This window comes from Tachyglossus aculeatus, chromosome 5, assembly GCF_015852505.1.
Source record: "Tachyglossus aculeatus isolate mTacAcu1 chromosome 5, mTacAcu1.pri, whole genome shotgun sequence".
In the NCBI taxonomy this organism is placed as follows: Eukaryota; Metazoa; Chordata; class Mammalia; order Monotremata; family Tachyglossidae; genus Tachyglossus; species Tachyglossus aculeatus.
In genome coordinates, this window is record NC_052070.1 from 75,605,776 (window position 1) to 75,627,016 (window position 21,241).

A 21,241-nucleotide genomic window follows, 5' to 3' on the forward strand; every position below is an offset into this window, starting at 1 on the left:
TTAAAAACAGAAGGATGTACAGTCTCAATAAATCCATCAATTGTATTTAGTGAGTACTTATTATGTGCAGGGTACTGTACTAAATACTTGGGAGAGTACAATATAAGAGTTGGTAGGCATGTTCCCTGCCCACAATGAGCGTATAGTTTAGAGTTTCAGGCAGTATGGCAGAGCATGTTGGTCCCACACTGGCTTTTTCTTCCCCACTCTCATATGTCAAAAAGACTTTGTTATACATTTTATAAGAATTGAAAAGAAATGACAGCTACATATACATGGCCTAGTGGCAAGAGCACTGGCTTGGGAGTCAGAAGACATGTGCTCTAATCCCAGCTCTGCACTTGTCTGCTGTGTGACCTTGGGTAAGCCACTTAACTTCTCTGTGCCTCAATTACCTCATCAGTAAAATGGGGATTAAGACTGTGAGCCCCTCATGGGACAATCTGATTACCTTGTATCTACCCCAGTGCTTAGAACAGTGCTTGGCACTTAGTAGCACTTAGATGCCATAATAATTATTATTATTATACATTCACATATATACACCCAGAATAAATGGTGTACCCTTGGTACACAGATTAAGCACACTGACAGTTGAAAAGGCACTGGTCATTTCAATCAGTCAATCAATCAATCATTGATATTTACTGAGCACTTACTATGTGCAGAACATTGTATTAGGTGCTTGGGAGAGTTCAATACAACAGAATTGGCAGAAAATTGAACTATATTGAGTTTAAAACAATTTCATTTCAGAAAGTCAGAGTTACTAGAAGAGGATACTTCATACTACTGGACAGGATACTTGGCCCTGAGCTAGAGCTGTTTGGACTGGGTAACTGAAGTCAGCCAAGAATCGGTCTTAGAACTCTGTATTTTTGCCTCTAGCACTGAACTGTTTATCCTTTCTGAATACATGGTTGATGTTGGAGTGAGAGGAGTCCTCCTTTACAGATTGTTCCTACACTTTGGGAGTGATGCAAAGGTTTCCCAATGTTCCAGGTATATTTTATATTGGGCATTTTGGTTTCACTAGTGAGCGCCAAGGGGTATTTAGTCTATTTTCTTTAGCACCAAAGAAGCTGGCACTGGTGACATACTTTATAAATTAGTGTGGTTACAGAGACTGCAGTTGACACTTTTTAGATGAAAAATTGCTGAAAGGGTAACTTAGGAAATACATTCAGACTCAACATTCAAGAGGAATGGGATTCTTTGCTGTCTACAAACTATGAACAATGGCATGTTCAAGGTAGCTTTGTATGTATTAGTTTCATGATTACTCGGTGACTCAACATTAATTGGCTATTTCTCATTTCCAAAAATAATTGCAACAGAAAGAGATTATATTGTCGGGTTATCTTCCTTTAAGTCAAGACTGTGCATTTAGGTTCCATCCAGACCAGTCCTGTAGCCCCATACTGCTTTTAGGGCCAGTGTGAGCAGGGAACTTGTCTACCAACTCTATTATATTGTACCCTCCCAAGAATAGCTTAGTGGAAAGAGCACAGGCTTGGGAGTCAGAGGACGTGGGTTCTAATCCCTGCTCTGCCATTTGTCTGCTGCTTGACCTTGGAGAAGTCCCTTCACTTCTCTGTGCATGTTGCCTCATCTGTAAAATGGGGATTACGACTATGAGCCCCACGTGGGACAACCTGATTACCTTGCATCGACCCCAGGGCTTAGAACAGTGCTTGGCACATAGTAAGATCTTAGTATAGTGCTCTGCACACAGTAACCACTCAATAAATGTCATTAATTGATAGAGTGATTCAGTCTGCTCTAGACATTGTGCAGTTACCTTGCAATAAAGCTCCAACAACTGTGGGTGAAATTCTGTTCAGGGAATTTTAAGAGGTGTCCCGTTTGATCCAATAAAAACTGACTTTCCCTGTAATGAAATTACATGAAATTCAGCCAGCTGGCAGACCGAACACAGCATTGTTTTGTTTATAATAGAGATTTTGTTCCAAGAGACTTTTTCAAAATGGAATTTCCTCTGTGCTGGTCTTGTGTCATACAGACAACAGGCCATTTACATAATTTGAAGCTTGAAGTGCTGTTGGACAGTTCTGGTGCAATAGTACGTGATTTAGCGAATTCTGACCTGCATTTTGCTGGAACTGGGGGAAGCATCTTTGCCATCAACTGGGAATTGTTTTAAATGTGGTTGGGCATTGATAATAATGTTAACAATAATTATGGTATTTGTTAAGTGCTTACTATGTGCCAGGCACAATACTAAGCTCTGGAGTGGATAAAAATATCACTTAGTACAGTGCCTGACATATAGTAAGCACTTAACAAATACCATAAGAGAGGGTTGGATACAATCTGTGCCCCACTGGGGCTCACGGTCTCAATCCCCATTTTACAGATGAGGTAACTGAGGCACAGAGAAGTGAAGTGACTTGCCGAAAGTCACAAAGCAGACAAGTGGCAGAGCTGGGATTAGAAGCCATGACCTTATGATTTCCAAGCCCATGCTCTATCCACTACGCCATACTGCTTCCCATGCTTTGGAAAATTAATTTCTCTCTAATAGGAATAAAGCCAGGCTGAATGTGGGGAGGAGGGGTAAATGCTGTACATCTTGGAAAGGACTGCGATTCTATATTCTAGGTGTACCTTAGGAAGATGAAACTGGGAGGGCTGATACTATCACTGGTTCTCCCATTCCTTCCATGTGATTTAGGATCTGTAATGGCTCTGAAAAACCTTTTGGGACCAACTTAAGACCTGAACTTCCCCCAGAACTCCAGACCAGAGGACCCCATCACAGATTGAGGGTTTGCATTCCATGAGATTCAAGATGGCACCCTCCTTGTCAGAACCTCACTTGGATACTCCCAAGTGCCATCACAAACAGATGACCCAGGCTAGTCTAGGCTCCTGGATTCAACTTTCCAAGGTCATAGACTCCTCTCCTTCCCACCCAAGACTCCCCAGGCTGGTTTGATTACACCCAGACCTAGATAAAAATGATGGCTGCTTCTTGGTTTGGAGGGTGTCAGAACAGTGCTTAGAACAGTGCCTGGCACATAGCAAATGCTTAACAAATACCATAATTATTATATGAAGCATGAGATGTGTGGCTAACTAGCTGCATGAAAGGGATGCAGGTATTTTCTGATATCAGCATTTTTGTCAGGTGAGTTTGCTATCGGTCATCTAGTAGTAGTAGTAGTAGTATAGTAGTAATAATGATATTTGCCAAGGGATTACTGTGTCACATAACTGTACTAAGCCTTGGGAAAAAATAGATAGATGAGAGGTAACATGGTCCCTGGCCTTCCTGAAGCTCATAATCTATAAACATGATGTAGGCAGGATTTGGTAACAGAGACAGTAGGAAAGATGAAATCAATCAATCAATCAATCATATTCATTAAGTGCTGTTTACAGAGAACGGTACTAAGTGCTTGGGAGAGTACAATATAACAATGTAACAGAGTTCATAGACACAGTCCCTGCCTATTCAAAACAGAAGAAACAAGATAAAATGCAGTGTCCAGTAAGCAGGGTCTAGTAGATAGAGCATTGGCCTGAGAGTCAGAAGGACCTGGCTTCTAATCCTAATTCCACCATGTGTCTGTTGTGTGACCTAGGGCAACTCCCTTCATTTCTCAGTGCCTCATTTACCTCATCTGTAAAATGGGGATGAAGACTGTAAGCCCAATGTGGGACAGGGCCTGTGTCCAACTTGGTTTGCTTGTATCCACCCCAGTACTTCGTACGGTGCCTGGCATGTGGTAAGCATTTGAAAAATACCAAAGTTATTATTAATTATTTATACATAGGGCAAATCAGGAGCTGGAGCCCTGGATTTCAATCAATCAATGGTATTTATTGGGTGCTTACTATGTGCAGAGCACTGATTTAAGTGCTTGGGAGAGTACAATACAACAGAACTAGCGGACGCATTCCCTGCCCATAAAGGCTCACAGTCTAGGGAGGGAGACACACATTAATAAAAATAAATCAGTAATTTACAATATATAATTTAAAGCTATGTACAATAGAGCTTTGAGGTGAATATCAAATGGCCAAAGGTCACAATTACAAGCGCATAGATGACGCAGAAGGGAGAACAGGGTGGGAAAAAGAGTGCTTAATGATAGAGAAGATGAGACTTTACTCGTGGTTTGAGAGTGGGAAGGTGGTGGTCTGGCATAAATGAAAGGGGAGGGAGGTCCAGGCTAGGGGGGAAGACGTGGGAAAGGAGTCAGTGGTGAGATAGAGAAAATAGGCACACATTGAGTAAGCTGGCTTTAGAGGAATGGGGTGTGAAGGCTGGCCTTTAGGAAGATCTTCCAACATAACAGATATATTCCCTACCCACAGTGACAGTCTAGAGGGGGAGAAGTAAGTAGGAGGGAAAACAGGTATTTTACTCCCATTTAATAGATGAGGAAACTGAAGCCCAGAGAAGTTAAGTGACATATGCTTGGTTACGCAGCAAGCAATTTGCAGAGCCCATGTTCTTTCCACTAAACCATATTGCTCCTCTCATGTGAGCAGGGAAAGTGTCTGCTGACTTGGTTGTTAATACATTCTACCAAGGACTTAGTATAGTGTTCTATACATAGTAAATGCTCAATAAATGCCACTGATTTCTCACTGATTGATTGATTGATTTCTCATTGATTTATTGCTACAGGGAGAAAGATCATCTGGTGGCAAATTCAGGATTATTATTTCGTATTTATATTCATTTGGAAGGTTCCAGGGTTAATGCTAGGTACTTCCACTTCTAATTTTATTCACCATTGGCTAGCTGTTAAGTAGAACAATGGAAGGATTTAATGCTCACTGGTATTAATCAATCAATCAATCAATCAATCGTATTTATTGAGCACTTACTATGTGCAGAGCACTGTACTAAGCGCTTGGGAAGTACAAATTGGCATCACATAGAGACAGTCCCTACCCAACAGTGGGCTCACAGTCTAAAAGGGGGAGACAGAGAACAGAACCAAACATACCAACAAAATAAAATAAGTAGGATAGAAATGTACAAGTAAAATAAATAAATAAATAAATAAATAGAGTAATAAATATGTACAACTATATATACATATATACAGGTGCTGTGGGGAAGGGAAGGAGGTAAGACGGGGGGATGGAGAGGGGGACGAGGGGGAGAGGAAAGAAGGGGCTCAGTCTGGGAAGGCCTCCTGGAGGAGGTGAGCTCTCAGCAGGGTCTTGAAGGGAGGAAGAGAGCTAGCTTGGCGGATGGGCAGAGGGAGGGCATTCCAGGCCCGGGGGATGACGTGGGCCGGGGGTCGATGGCGGGACAGGCGAGAGCGAGGTACAGTGAGGAGATTAGTGGTGGAGGAGCGGAGGGTGCGGGCTGGGCAGTAGAAGGAGAGAAGGGAGGTGAGGTAGGAGGGGGCGAGGTGATGGAGAGCCTTGAAGCCCAGGGTGAGGAGTTTCTGCCTGATGCGCAGATTGATCGGTAGCCATTGGAGGTTTTTGAGGAGGGGAGTAATATGTCCAGAGCGTTTCTGGACAAAGATAATCCGGGCAGCAGCATGAAGTATGGATTGAAGTGGAGAGAGACACGAGGATGGGAGATCAGAGAGAAGGCTAGTGCAGTAGTCCAGACGGGATAGGATGAGAGCTTGAATGAGCAGGGTAGCAGTTTGGATGGAGAGGAAAGGGCGGATCTTGGCAATGTTGCGGAGCTGAGACCGGCAGGTTTTGGTGACGGCTTGGATGTGAGGGGTGAATGAGAGAGCAGAGTCGAGGATGACACCAAGGTTGCGGGCTTGTGAGACGGGAAGGATGGTAGTGCCGTCAACAGAGATGGGAAAGTCAGGGAGAGGACAAGGTTTGGGAGGGAAGACAAGGAGCTCAGTCTTCGACATGTTGAGCTTTAGGTGGCGGGCGGACATCCAGATGGAGATGTCCTGAAGGCAGGAGGAGATGCGAGCCTGGAGGGAGGGGGAGAGAGCAGGGGCAGAGATGTAGATCTGGGTGTCATCAGCGTAGAGATGATAGTTGAAGCCGTGGGAGCGAATGAGGTCACCAAGGGAGTGAGTGTATATTGAGAACAGAAGGGGACCAAGCACTGAACCTTGGGGAACCCCCACCGTAAGAGGATGGGAGGGGGAGGAGGAGCCTGCAAAAGAGACTGAGAAAGAACGACCGGAGAGATAAGAGGAGAACCAGGAGAGGACGGAGTCTGTGAAGCCAAGGTATTAGGTATTAACTTAGGTATTAACCTAAGGGTGGAATAAATACTAAATTTAAAATATGCATTTTTCTAGATATAATATTGGTTGTATCAGAAAATCCCCCATTATTTCGTGGAATTTTGTAATTTTTTGAGTTGGCTTAAAATTTGGGTTTTCTTGCAAATCACAAGCAATACTTCTGCTTGCATGGTACCAGTTTTGGATTACATGTCTAGCTGTCTTTTCCAGACACACCATCTGAACCAAGATCTCTTCTCAAGAGGAGATTAAAATAATTTTGTTTTTATGACAGATTTATATAAAAACTACTTGCTTTATTGCAAAACAAATTAGTAGGGGGAGGGTAAGTGAAATACTGGCTATACCCTGAAAAGCATGCTTAATTGCTTCTATGAAATTAGAGAGTTAAGTCAAAGGAAGCATTGTAAAGTAAATTTTTCTTCTAGGAAAAATGTAAATTGCAGTAATGCTTTCCTAGGAGCCAAAATAATTAACCAAATAATATGAATATATAGAAAAACTGTTATTAAAAACATGATAAACATAATTATATGTTTAAATAGCAATAGAAATACAAAGCAGTGATGAAAGCTGTTGAATTTGAGTTTTTCATGGCAAATGTAAATATAGTACTTTTAAAAGTAGTAATCTTTCACATCCTATTCAGCAAAAAGTTTCCTGATGCTAATAGATTGGTGATGTCTTTACTCACATTTTTGCTCTGATCTGTTCTAAATCAAGATGGGGCATAACCAAGAAATTCAAGTTTCAAAATACTTCAAGGGAAGGAAATGAAAGTGCCCAAGCAAAGGTAAAACTTGCACCATTATCTCTAAGTAATAATTTAATTACTGTAATACAGCTTTATTGCCAAACTGTTAAAAAAGAGATGTTATAATGGAGATAATTGCTGCATCTTTTTCAGAAGTCCAGTCCAAGGCCAGACATGTTTATTGCCCATAAAAATTTTGTCAGAAGTCAATGTGGTCTTTATTTGAAGTCCATCATTTTAATAACAATTCAGTTCTTATAGGCTTGACTACCAAACTCCTTCAGCAGGGATCCCTCTAGTAGAGTAGGTAAGGCCTCAGAATAAATAAGGGCTGAGGTGAGACTTCCTGTATCTATATACCCTGCTTTTTATTATTAAGGAAACATATTGGATTATAAACAATTTGTCTACTGATTTTAACATCACAGAATTAGACCTGCAAATTTCTGAAAAGAGCAATACTTCTCTGGTTCCAGATAATGTGTGGTCTAACCTGATTCAGATGTCATTAATGGTGAAAGCCTCCAGGAGACAGGGGCAATTTCAGGTACTTGGATTCCCTGAGATGGGGAAAATTTTGCTTCCCTCACCCATCCGGTATAATGTCATTATGCAACATTTTCTCCTTTGCAGTTCTCTTCCAGGTCACTGTTATTGTGGGCACTGCTTCTAAGCTGAATGGAGGGAGGCTGGATGCTTCCATATATTTAACCTCTATGGCCCTTGATGCACCCCCATTACCCATGCCCACCAACCCGACCTTGACACTGATCCAGTCAATCATATTTATTGAGCACTTACAGTGTGCAGAGTGCTCTAGTAAGTTCTTGGGGCGTCCAATATAGCAATATAACAGACACATTCCCTGCCCGCAGTGAGCTTACAGTCTTGGGGGTGGGGAGGGGGAGGGGGAGGCAGATATTAATATAAATTAATAAAGTACAGAAGTGACTATATCATGGCCAGTAGGATCAGTGCCAATCAGGTCCACTTGATCTGCCATAGTTGTTATGAGGTGTGTTGCTTGGTGGAAATCTGCTAGCTCTTAAAATGGCCATAATTTTTTTTTTTTTGGCTCTAGTTGTGCGTTTGGACCTTTTCTCCATGCTGAGAGTTTGTAATATTGAGAATCAGATAATAGTGAGAATATTAACCTTGCTTCAGTATATCTGGAGCATACAGTTGTGTAAAATGAATGAAAAACCATTTTACCCTTGTGTTTTCTTAATGGATTACATTCCGTGAACAAGCAGAAAGTTATTCAAAAGAGCATATCTTAGTTCCCAGGAGCTCTGGAACTATCTGGGGATTATTGCAAAGAAAACGTCCATAAAAAAATCCAAAAAAGTTCTTACCACCTAGGCTGGGCCACATTTTTGCCACTTATGTATGTATATGCACGTGCATGTGCATGCGCGTGCGTACACACACACACACCCTTAACTAACATGTCTTGTCATATGCTGTCCAGTCATTTCTGACCCATAGCAACTCTATGGACACATCTCTCCCAGAACATCTTACCTCCATCTGCAATCATTCTGGTACTTTATCTATTGAGTTTTCTTGCTAAAAATACAGAACTGATTTACCATTGCCTTCTTCCACAAACCATTCATTCATTCAATTGTATTTATTGAGGGCTTAATGTGTGCAGAGCACTGTACTATGTGCTTGAGAAAGTACAGTAGAGTAATAAATAGAGACGATCACTGGGCACAATGAGCTCACAGACTGGGGGGAGGGGGGAGACAGACATCAGTACAAGTAAACAGACATAAATAAATAAAATTACAGATGTATACATACGTTCTGTGGGGCAGGGAGGAGGGGAAGAGCAAAGGGAGTGAGTCAGGGTGATGTGGACTGGAGTGGGAGATGAGGGAAAGTGGGGCTTAGTCTGGGAAGGCCTCTTGGAGGAGGTGTACCTTCAGTAAGGCACAGTAAGGCAGTAAACTTGAGTCTCCACCCTTGATTCTCTCCCAAGATTCTGCTGCCCAACACAGGTAAATTTTGACTTGTAGCAGATTGCCTTCCACTTGCTAGCCACTGCCCAACCTAAGATTGGAATGGGTATGCCTCTGCTTGACTCTCCCTCCCACAGCTGAGACTGGTAGAGTACTGGAAACTCTCCAGGTATGATCCTGAGAGAGGCCTATCTAACACAGAGATGCAAAATTAGCAGAGATCCAGGGTTTCAAAGAAATTAGGCTGTGCAAAAGGAAATCCAGTTGTGAGCAAGTAAGAATTTGAATAAAACTTGAAATACAGTATGTAGGACTTAGTACAGGACATTTTTAGGCTTGCAGTGCTCATTGCTGCTATACATCTGGTGCTCCCTGATGAATTAGCAGTGTTGCACAGGCAACTTTGGGAGAAACCAGTAACAGTGAGCCAGTCAAAATTTCTGGGTACTAAGAGCATATTTCAAATTTGAAGATGACCCTACTGATAACAAGATCCTGACAAGGAGCAGCATGGCCTAATGGAAAGAGCATGGGCCAGAGACTCAAAGAACCTCGGTTCTAATGTCAGCTCTTCCACTTGCTTGTTGTCTGAACTTGGGTAAGTCACTTCATTTATAGTTTATTCATATGTAAAATGGAAATTCAATGTGTATTCTCCCTTCTACTTAGGCTGTGAACCACATGTGAGGCTGGGCCCAGCATGATTAACCTGTACATATCCCAGTGCTGAGTATAGTGCTTGGCACCTAGAAAGTTCTTAAGATCCTATACTTGCCACTGGGAGTGGCTGAAAAGGCTTTTGCACGACTAACCCACCTTTCTACAATATGTGCATCAAAAAATATATGTTTTACTTTGCTGTGTTGGCCACTTCCAGGAACTGTTACTATTTTCAGATTTGCCAGTTGGTATCTTGAGTTAATCAGAACTTCTCCTAGGAGTGTTCCTTATTATGTATTAACACATAAAACAGGATGGTATTTCTTCTATAGAAAAATAAGGTACAGTTAGTTCTTCTAGATCCTGGGGGATGTATTCCTGGAGCATCTCACATTAAACTCACACTATTATACTTACACTTTGATTGACAATGTATATATATGTATAAATGCCATCAAATTCCATCATATATGTAAAACTATTTCTTCCAACACTTTAGTGCACTATTAACAGACTGATGGGCATTGTGGGAATACAGTTTTCTAATTTTCTAATAACTTTCTAGCCACAACACAAACACATTGGAGAAGAACTGACTTTATGAGATGTCCTAGCCAATATTTGACTGTTCAATCTTTGTCTTTATGGAATAATCATGGCTTTCCATTTCTGGACACCTGCTTCAATACTAATCCCAGCACTTGGAGAATGACAGACTGAACTGGCGCCTGAGAAAGTAACTGTAGTTGATTTAGTTATATTAAAGGGTCAAAATTATGGCTGCACAGAGCTAAGGTCACAACAGAACCAAATAGCTGTGGGCACAAATCTTCCTTTCATGCTCTGCTGGGTTCAATAATCCCCTGAGGCTCAGGGCACTGATTGTGTTTCCAGATGGCCTGCTCTGGTATAAACACCACTCATGTCCTGTCCAACAGCATCAGCTGCCCTTAAAAAAGAGCAAAATGGGGGGTCAGCACAACTGTAGAATGACAGATGGCCATTACTGCAGAATTCAGGCTATTGGTCTTCACCTTTTTACTTTGTACTTTTGAAATATCTGAATTCATTGGAAGGCTTTCAGAAGTATTTGCTACAATTCTACATTTTGCAGTGTTGGCTTCCTTCAAGTATAGGCATTGTAAGCCATCTTGCAGATTGATTTTACTAGTCTGTTAGTTAATTGTTCACTAGCCTTTCCCATCCATATCACTGCACAGTTTACCATTTTTACTTTTCATGGTCATTGATGAGCTTTCATCAAACCCCACAAAATCAGTTCTGTCCAGGTCATAAATAGTTAACTGGCCACCCTATGCCATTTTGGCTATAGCAATATGCAGATGCTGCCTCTGTGCATCGTTTGAATCCCTAAAAGAGAGTGGAGAAGTTCCAAATCCTCTCCAGTCCTGTGATGCTTTATCAGAATTTGTGAACAGACCCTGGAAAGGACTCTCCCTGTGCATCTGTTGCCTTTGATGGATTAGCTGATATCTCCTTTGAGATTCAAGACATGCTTTTTGTGAGACATTGGACTAAATGAATAACAGATAAGTTATATGCTTCATTCTTATCACATTATCTTTCTCTGACTCCTCCAATCAATCAATCAGTGGTATTTATTGAGTGCTTACTGTGTGCAGCACACTACTAAGCACTTGGGATAGTACAATACAAGATTTCGTATGGTTATTTAAATGCTTACTATATGACAGGTACTGTACTAAGTCCTGGGGTAGATACAAGATAATCAGGGTGGACACAGTTCATGTTCCATATGGGGCTCACAATCTTAATTCCCATTTTATAGAAGAGGTAACTGAGGCACAGATAAATTAAAAGTCTTGACCAAGATCACCCAGAAAGCAAGTGGCAGAACCTGGATTAAAACCCAGGTCCTTCTGACTCCCAGGCCCATGCTCTAGCCACTAGATCACGCTGCTTTACAGTATTAGTTAATAGACATGATTCCTGTCTAGTGAGGAAGACAAACATTAAAGTAAATTACAGATAGAGGAAATGGCAGAGTGTAAGAACATGTACATTAGTTCTGTGGGGATGGGGAGGGGAAGCCATTTAATGGTTGGAATACTTATGAACCTCATTTTATCCCAATATTATTTTCTATGAGCCAGAAGCATGCCTTTGAATCTCAGAAAGAACAAATGCATTCATTTAGTTTTGAAATAAAGTGTTGTTCTGGCTGCAAAAGGGAACAATCCATCTGTTTCCTCATTTTGCTATGTATCTATTTTCATTCTGATTGCAAACAATCTTACTTTTAAATGACTTGAATATTCACTGAGGTTGAACATCAATTCCTTTGGTCAGTGTTTTAGGGTCACCTGTTTTCTCTCAAGAACTGTATGTATATGAAGGCCCTGACAGTCTCTTGTGCCTTGCTAAGGGATAATTCTACCAAGGAATAACAACCACCCATCCACCCATGGTTCACATCTTTTGATTACTGCTTTCAGAGATCAATAGTCTTTTATTATCAAATATGAAGATACCCACCTGGCAACATGCACAAATCAGTCAATCCATCAATTAATCAGTTTATTGGGTGCTTACCGTATGCAAAGAACTGTATTAAGCACTAGAGCGAGGGCCTGGGATTCAGAAGGTCATGGGTTCTAATCCCAGTTCTGCCACTTGTTTACTGTGTGACCTGGGGCAAGGTATTTCACTTCTCTGTGCCTCAGTTACCTCATCTGTAAAATGGGGATTAAGGCTGTGAGCCACATGTGGGACAACCTGATCACTTTGTAACCTCCCCAGCGCTTAGAACAGTGCTTTGCACATAGTAAGTGCTTAATAAATGCCATTATTATTATTATTATTATCATTATTATTATTATTATTATTATTATTACAGTGCCTGGCACCTGGTAAGTGCATAACAAATACCACAATTAGTAAATATTAGTAGTATTATTACAATGCTAACACAGAGTTTGTAGAAGAGCAACAAAAAGCATAGGACAGAAAAACTGTTCTTCACTCAGGATTCCCATCTACCACTTTGCCTCACATCACTTCCCTCTTCTTACATCCCCAATTGGTTTGCCTTATTCCCTCTAGAAAAACTAGCTGTCCAACTCCTGAATAACCCCACCTCCACAATCCAGGGAATGCACAGTGGGATTCTTATCTCTGGACTGGGAGAATGTTGATCCAAGAGGTTTCCTGCCCTGGGAACAATTCAGAGCCCCATCCCCTCTGTTACCCAGTGCTGCCAGCTGAGGGTCCCTAAGGATACTTTTGATTTGCCTTACCGGAAACTTTAATTAGGAGTTGCCACTGAGTATCTCTAGTATACACACCCTCTCTCTGTCTCCCTGGGCTGCCAGGGGGGTGGTCTATCATTAGCTAACTAAATGGCATTAAGATCCTGCCATTAATCTGATTGTCAGGTGCTTTTTTGTCAAAGGGGATGGTAAAGTAACAAAACATATACATATGTTTATGGTAACTAAGTACCAGGGAAACTCATTGTCCATTGAATATTTAAGTAAAGATGAGGAAGATACTACATTATAAATACAATATTCTCCCCCTTCTAGACTGTGAACCCATTGTTGGGTAGACCATCTCTATATGTTGCTGACTTGTAATTCCCAAGCACTTGGTACAGTGCTCTGCACACAGTAAGTGCTCAATAAATACAACTGAATGAATGAATGAATGAATGAATATTTAAACAGGCTGAAACCTTAAATCTTGGAATTGTCAGAAAAATCTCAGGGGGAGCCTATTATTGATCAATATTGTTTCCCTTATCTTGTTTCTGAACTGCTAATACCACATCACTGCCTAGATCTTTTCTATTCTGCAAGGAGATTATGCTCCCAGGTGAATGGAGTAGCTAACTAAAATAATCTGTGCTTCTCAGAGCGAATAAAGGGGCTCCTCCAGTGGTTGTTGTTCTCCCCAATTTGACTATTGCCTGCTGGTGAGGTACCCAGGGCAGTTAAGTTAAATGACCTGTATCAGGCTGGTTGGTGAAATCACTCATAGGAGTGAGAAGAGGCGTTGAACCCCAATTTTGCAGTTGAGGAAACTGAGGCACAGATAAATTAAGTGATTTGCCTAAGGTCACACAGCAGGTGAGTAGCGGAGCCAGGATTAGCACCCATGTTCTTTGGCTCCAAGGCCTGTGTTATTTTCACTAGGCCACACTGCTTCACTACTATCCCACTACAGTCCACCCTTTATTCTTCACTTAGCTCACACCAACTTTCTTACTGTTCCTCAAACTCATCCTTCTTATCACTGACATTTGCTCATATCCTTCCTTCTGCCTGGCACTAATTCCCCCTTCACTTAATAATAGTAATAATAATGATGACATTTATTAAGCGCTTACTATGTGCAAAGCACTGTTCTAAGTGCTGGGGAGGTTACAAGGTGATCAGGTTGTCCCACGGGGGGCTCACAGTCAATCCCCATTTTACAGATGAGGTAACAGAGGCACAGAGAAGTTAAGTGACTTGCCCAAAATCACACATTGGCGGGGCTGGGATTTGAACCCATGACCACTGACTCCAAAGCCCGGGCTTTTCCACTGAGCTGCGGTGCTTCACATCGCTTCCTCTAAACTGTAAATTCCTTTTGGGGAGGTGTCTATCACATTGTACCCTCCCAAGTGATCCTCTTCCCATTTTCAAAGCTTTACTAAAATCACATTTCTCCCAAGAGACCCTCTCTGATGATCCCCTCATTTCCCCCTACCCTCCTTTCTCTTTCGCTTATGCACTTAGGTCCATACCCCCAAATCTCTTTGATTTACTCTCCACCCCAGCCCTTCATCACCTTTAAGCACTTGGGTACTTATCCTACCCCACCACCAGAGTACTTACGAATATATCCTTGTATTCTGCCCTTTCTCCTATCTGTAATTTATTTTAATGCACGTCTGTCAGTCTGCTATATTATACTATCAGGTCCTTGAGGGTAGGAATTGTGTCTACCAAATCTACCATATTGTACTCTCCAAGTGCTTAATACAGGGCTCTAAACTTAGAAAATTCTCAAATACCACTGATGATCTGATAGACCACCATTACCCTATCTTCAAATCCCTACTAACATCTCATTTCTTTCAGGAAGCTTTCCTTGATTAATTTCTCATCTTCCCCTTCCTATTTTCTTTTCTTTCTTTACCACCCCTCTAAACTGTAAGTTCCTCATGGGCAGAGAATGTGCCTACCAATTCTGTTATATCCTTCTGTTGTACATTCCTAAGTGCTTAGGACAGTGCTCTGTGCACAGTAAGCACTCAATTAATATGATTATTTGATCAACTATGTACTTAAGTCTATACCCCCTAAGAAATCTTATTCTTACCCCTCCCCGCCAGCACTTACATATATATCTTTCTCTTCTGTTACTTCCCCTAACTGTCATTAATTTTAATGTCTGTCTCCACTACTAAATTTTAAATTCCTTCTGGGATGGGATTGCTTTTACCAACTCTATTTACTCTCCCAAGGGCTTGTTCAGTGTTTGGCATACAGTGTGTGCTCAATAAATGCCAATGATTGATTAACTGAATCTATCTAATTTGCTGAGTACACCATTCTGGGTCAGCAACCTAGCCACCTACACAGTACACACATTACAAAGACAGAATGTAATTGTGGGCTCTCTGTGTGAAACATTCTGCACTAAGATTAACCAGATGGGAAGAAGCCCCTGGCTTTGCCATCTCACTATATTTATTTCAAAGAGGTATAATCCCTCATTTCTGTGGATTTTGTAAAGGAAAGCGTGCTTGTCAAAAGAACAAATTGTCCAGTGAAAGATAGCTAAAAATTGAGCAATACATAAAAATAAAGAGATTTCATTCTGCAATACTTTGTGTATGTGTGTGTCTCCTACAAAGTGTTCTGTATCTCAGGGGCAGCTGGTAAACCCCTCTGCTCATGCTCCAGAGCAGATACTCTGTTTTTAATGTAAAGTGGATTATCTTCTCACCCCATAAAATTTGCAGAGTTTGATGAGATGCAAGTCAAACCTTTTCTTTGCTAGATCTATTTTACAAAGTCTTTTCTTTTTAGTTTCACAGTGTTTTTATCTACTTTTTTTTTCAGAAGGAGGGGAGTTGGTAGAAGTGTATACCCACATAAAGTACATGGAAAGAGCAGAATATTTGTCTCAAAAGAGACAATAAAACCAAATGACTGAGCACTGCACTAGTAGTAAACCTATCAATGAATCAGTGGTAATTGTTAAGCACTTACTGTGCACCTAACATTGTATTAAGCACTTGGGAGAGTACAATATAATGGAGTTAGTGGACAAGATCCCACCTCACAATAAGCTTATGTTGTGGATGTCTCTTCCTAATCCTGTTTTTGATCCCCATTGGGATCTTCAATGTATTATTTTATTTTTCTGAACCACTTTGCCCATCCTATTTGGCCTGACTTGTAACGAGCATGAAAAGAGAAAAATCCAGGGTGATTTGTACTCAAATTAGCAGACCTGGAGACAGGGACCCAGAACCATTGCTGCCGTATAGGTTTAAATTCACCAAAATGGAGCAGGAAAAGGGATCCCCTCTAGCTAATGCTCAGTTTATTCCAAGGCCTAGGCTACCTATGTTGGTGCCCTGGAATCCCTGGGGAGAGGAACTTTTGGGGAAGAACCAGTGGAGAGGTACATGCCCCACACATCCAGTCTGTCACCAAAACCTGCCGGTCTCACCTCCACAACATAGCCAAGATCCGCCCTTTCCTCTCCATCTAAACCGCTACCTTGCTGGTTCAATCTCTCATCCTATCCCGATTGGATTACTGCATCAGTCTCCTCTCTAATCTCCCATCCTCCTGTCTCTTCCCACTTCAGTCTATGCTTCACACTCCTGCCCAGACCATCTCTGTGCAGAAACGCTCTGGGCATGTTACTCCCCTCCTCAAAAATCTCCAGTGGCTGCCTGTCAACCTACGAATCAAGCAAAAACTCCTCACTGTCAGCTTCAAGGCTCTCCATCACCTAGGCCCCTCCTACCTCACCTCCCTTCTCTACTTCTATGGCCCAGCCCACACCCTCTGCTCCTCTGCTGCTAACCTCCTCACTGTACCTTGTTCTCACCTGTCCCGCCGTCGACCCCCGGCCCACATCCTTCCTGTGGCCTGGAATGCCCTCCCTCCACACATCTGCCCAGCTAGCTCTCTTCCTCCCTTCAAAGCCCTACTGAGAGCTCACCTCCTCCAAGAGGCCTTCCCAGACTGAGCCTCCTTTTACCTCTCCTCCTCCCCATCCCTCCTGCCCTACCTCCTTCCCCTCCCCCCAGCACTGGTATATATATTTGTACAGATTTATTACTCTATTCATTTTACTTGTACATATTTACTATTCTATTCATTTTGTTAATGATGTACATATAGCTTTAATTCTATTCGTTCTGATGACTTTGGCACCTGTCTACATGTTTTGTTTTGTTGTCTGTCTCCCCCTTCTAGACTGTGAGCCCGTTGTTGGGTAGGGACCATCTCTATATGTTGCCGACTTGTACTTCCCTAGCGCTTAGTACAGTGCTCTGCACACAGTAAGCGCTCAATAAATACAATTGAATGAATGAATGAATGAATGAACGAATGAATGATAAGGAGTTACCAAATGGTAAGCCACCCGAGGAACAGGGACCATATCTAATTACCACTTGTGTAATCGCTACCAATGCTTACATCAGTGCTTGGCATACAGCAAATGCTTAATAAACACTTACTGCTACCAGCTCTACCAGGACAGTGGTTGGGAGCTAATAGATCCAGGTTCTATGTTTCTCCAGAAATAGGAGAACTTCCATTCCTCAAGGCCTTCCCTGCCCCCTTCTCTCTCTCTTTATGGCCCCAGCAGGTGGCATTTCATTCAGGATTTGGAGATCAATCAATAGTGTTTGTAAGTGCTTACACTGGGCAGAGCAGTGTACTAAACTCTTAGGTGAGTGTAGTGCTGTTAATAGATATGATCGCTTGTTAATGTACATAATCCCTGCCCTTAAATTTACAATCTAGTAGGGAAGACAGACACTAAAATCAATTACAGGTAGGGGAAGCAATAGATTGTAAAGACATGTACTTGTGGGAGTACAAGAGAGGGTGACAGGAGGATGCATCCAAGTGTTTGGGAGAGGAGGAAGTTGTAAAGTGGCTGTAGTCAGCCAGTCATTTATTGAGCACTTAATGTGTGCAGAGCACTGGACTAAGTATGTGGGATAGTACAATGTAACAATAAACAGACACATTCCCTGCCACCCAATGATTTCATAGTCTAGGGGGTAAGTAATTTGAGGAGGAAGGGGATTAATCAGAAAAGATAGAAAGAGTGGTGGTCTGCTGGATGTGAAGAGGAAGGAAGTCCCAAGCAGGAAAGAGGGTGTGGGCAAGGAACTGGTGGTAAAAGACATGAGCATGATGCACTTTGGGTAGGTTGGCTGGAGGGATATGGATTTTGGAACTTTTCCTTGTACAAATTAAGCCCTGAGCCCTTTCAGGCAATTTTTCCCCTCTCAATCAATCAATCAGTGGCATTTATTTAGCACGTTAGCACTTAGTTGGGCAGAGCCATGTTTAGCAAAGTCGTGTTAGGAGATTGGATGCTAATGCAGCCATGAACACACCCTATCACCATTCCCCCAATTTACTATCAGGGGTCACCGAATTTTGGTATTTTGGGGTGCCCAGATTTTAAATTTATGTTAATAAAAAGACTGCCAAGTCTAGAGGAATTTAGAAAAACTGAATTGATAGACATAGCAAAACCTCTCTAATTGAAGAAGTAATAACTATTTCAGAAAATATAACTGGTCTGAATTCAACACCAAAGTTGTACACCATTTCCAAGGAAATGGGTAGAGTGAATTTCTCTGGTGTGTGTCCCTCTTCACAGGAATATAAAGACAAATCCAGTCAATTCCACAATCCATCCTTCAGTAATTCCCTCTTCCCAAGACCCCCCTGAAATGTCTGTTAAAACAAAGTTAGCCCATTTGCAGGCTATTTAAATAAGACAAATCATCTTCAAAGAAGAAAAAGGTCATATGCGAAACTCCCGATGAGGACTGGATGAAATGGCAATATTAGATTCCTTACAAAAAAAATATAAATCGACACATAAAATAATGCAGCAAACCAACAAAGCAGGAGAGCCTGCCACCTGCGCCCCATACCGTTTCACTGACACACTCATCTATGAAAGATTGGACTGCTTCATAGCAAATACAAAAAGGCTGATATGCAGTCACAACTCGGTTATGCTGAAAATCTGACCTATCAACTGGCCTAATGACACTGAAAAGCATCATAGAATCGAAAAGTCCATCAGACCAGAACTATTTTTACCAGCCTGAAAATTTTTTGTAGATATCAAACTAACCTGAAAAATCCATTATGTTGCCTATACCAAGACCTGCCAAGGGGCCCTGATTAATAGGACACATAGTCATAGTCCTAAAAATAACAAATTGAGGCTAATTCAGTCAAGGTGATATTCCTATTCCTCCCTTCCCCCACCAGACACATGCACAAACACACACTTTAAATGTAGTATTTTGAGTGTCTGAAATTTTGTTGCTTTGATTGCAGTGGCTGTGGACACAGGACACAGCTTTTTATGCGCCATCCCCGTCTGCAGGTTATATAATTTGTTTGCTCTGAACATTACCAGTTATTTATACACTCTTGGGCATGGAATGTTTTCTTTGTGCTAATAGATTCCTGCAAACTGTCTTGTTTTCAAACTACCATTGCCAACTGAGACCATTTTAGAGTGGGCCTTTTCCTCAATTTAAATCTAAATTAAGAAGTGACAGCATGACTCAGTGGACTATCATGCGGTTCTTCTGGGCAGAGCTATTATATCTGGTGTGGGCAAGGAGGGATTTGACTGTAAACTCATTGTGGTCAGGGAATCTGTCTACCAACTTTTTTATTTGTTGTGTTTTATTTTTTGTGTTATTTGTTAAGTGCTTACTATGTTTCAGTAAAAGGTGAGTCCTCCTGTATATACAAGCTAACCAGGTTGGACTCAATCCATGTCTTTCATGGGGCTTACAGTCTTAAACCACATTTTACAGATGAGGTAACAGAGGCACAGAGAAGTGAAGTGACTTGCCCAAGGTCACACAGCAGAAAAGTGGCAGAGTGGGATTAGAATCCAGATCCTCTGACTCCCATGCCTATGCTCTATCCACTAGGCCATGATGCTTCTCTACAATACAGCTCTGTTGTACTGTATTGTACTCTCCCAAGTGTTTAGTACAGTGCTCTGAATACAGTAAATAAACAAATACCAATAACTACTCAATAAATACCATTGATTGATATGATTGTGGTTTACTGGCTTCTCTTGCAGGTGGGCAAGATCTAGAGAGGAGGATGGTAGCCAGGTTTTGCCCTAGTCTTCAGCCTATGGGGGACACCCATTGTGGATATGGAGCCTGTGCTCTTTTTTCATTAGGCCATGCTTCTTTTCAACAGCACTGGTGGACATGTTCCCTGCCCACTAGGAGAAACAACATGGCCTAATGGAAAGAGCCCAGGCCTGGGAGTCAGAGAACCTGGATTCTAATTCCAGCTCCACCACTTATCTGCTGTATGACCTTGGGCAAGTCATGTAACTTCTCTGTGCCTCAATTACCTCATCTATAGAATGGGGATTAGATCCTCTGACTTAGACTTTGAGTCCTTTGTGGGACAGGGACTCTGTTTAAACTGACTACCTTGGATCTACCCCAGTGCTTAGAGCAGTGCCGGACACATTGTAAGTGCTTTACAAATACCGTAAAAAAAGCTAACCCAGGCTGCATTGAACAGTCTCCCTGACCCTACCTTGCAACCATACCCCAAATCCTGAGATGCTACCCCTCTCAGATGATACTTAATCTCTTTTATTGTGGTGTGCATAGGGTATCAACTGGAAAGAGAAAAGAGACTAGAGAATGTTTTTTGAAGGAGTTTCCTTTTGCACGGCTGCTCCAAATTAGAAAAATGCATTTTGTCCTTTAACTCATCTATCCATAAAGCAGAGGCATTAACCCTGAACAAATGAGTAAGTTTTGTTTTGGTTTTTTAAAAAAATCATTCAAAATTAGTTTGGGTAAAGCAATGCACCTCTGTTCTTACTGAAATAAAGCACAGTATTATCAAATTTCAGCAAAGCTTGCAGCCAGTATCTGTCCCATTAATTCTCATGTAAGAGAGCCCTGTGGTATGATTACTCACCAGTGCTGAAGGTCGCAGATTTAAACATTTTGTGCCCACATGGCTCAAATGGACAAGGCTGTGCCACAAGTCTTCTTCCCTGAAATGTGCCTTAGGAATATTTTGGCTTGCAACTAGACCGTAAACCCCTTGTGGGCTGGAATAGTGTCTACCAACTCTATTGTATTGTACTTTTCCATGCACTTAGTACAGTGTTCTGAACACAGTACATGGGTCAATAAATGCTATTGATTGTCTGCAACTCAGCTCAAGATAGAGTGGAGTGGCACAGAGATATTCTATCAGTACTTTTCTGTTTCACAAAGGGAGGGCTCATGCCAATCCTACTTGGATTTCTTTCAGTAAACCCATAATCCTCCACTAGGTAAAACAACTCCTCCGGACTATGAGGGATGTAGTCTATGATCCCAG

At 41.7% G+C, this 21,241-nt stretch overlaps 1 protein-coding gene and 1 non-coding gene across 2 annotated transcripts in view; one reads left to right on the plus strand and one right to left on the minus strand.

The window, feature by feature from the left end:
- NRG1 (neuregulin 1) overlaps positions 1-21,241 on the plus strand; it is a 1,079,813-nt gene that overhangs the window by 162,360 nt on the left and 896,212 nt on the right.
- LOC119929326 lies at positions 8,989-9,126 on the minus strand. The gene has a single exon (XR_005451455.1). It is a non-coding gene; the product is annotated as a small nucleolar RNA SNORA7 (small nucleolar RNA).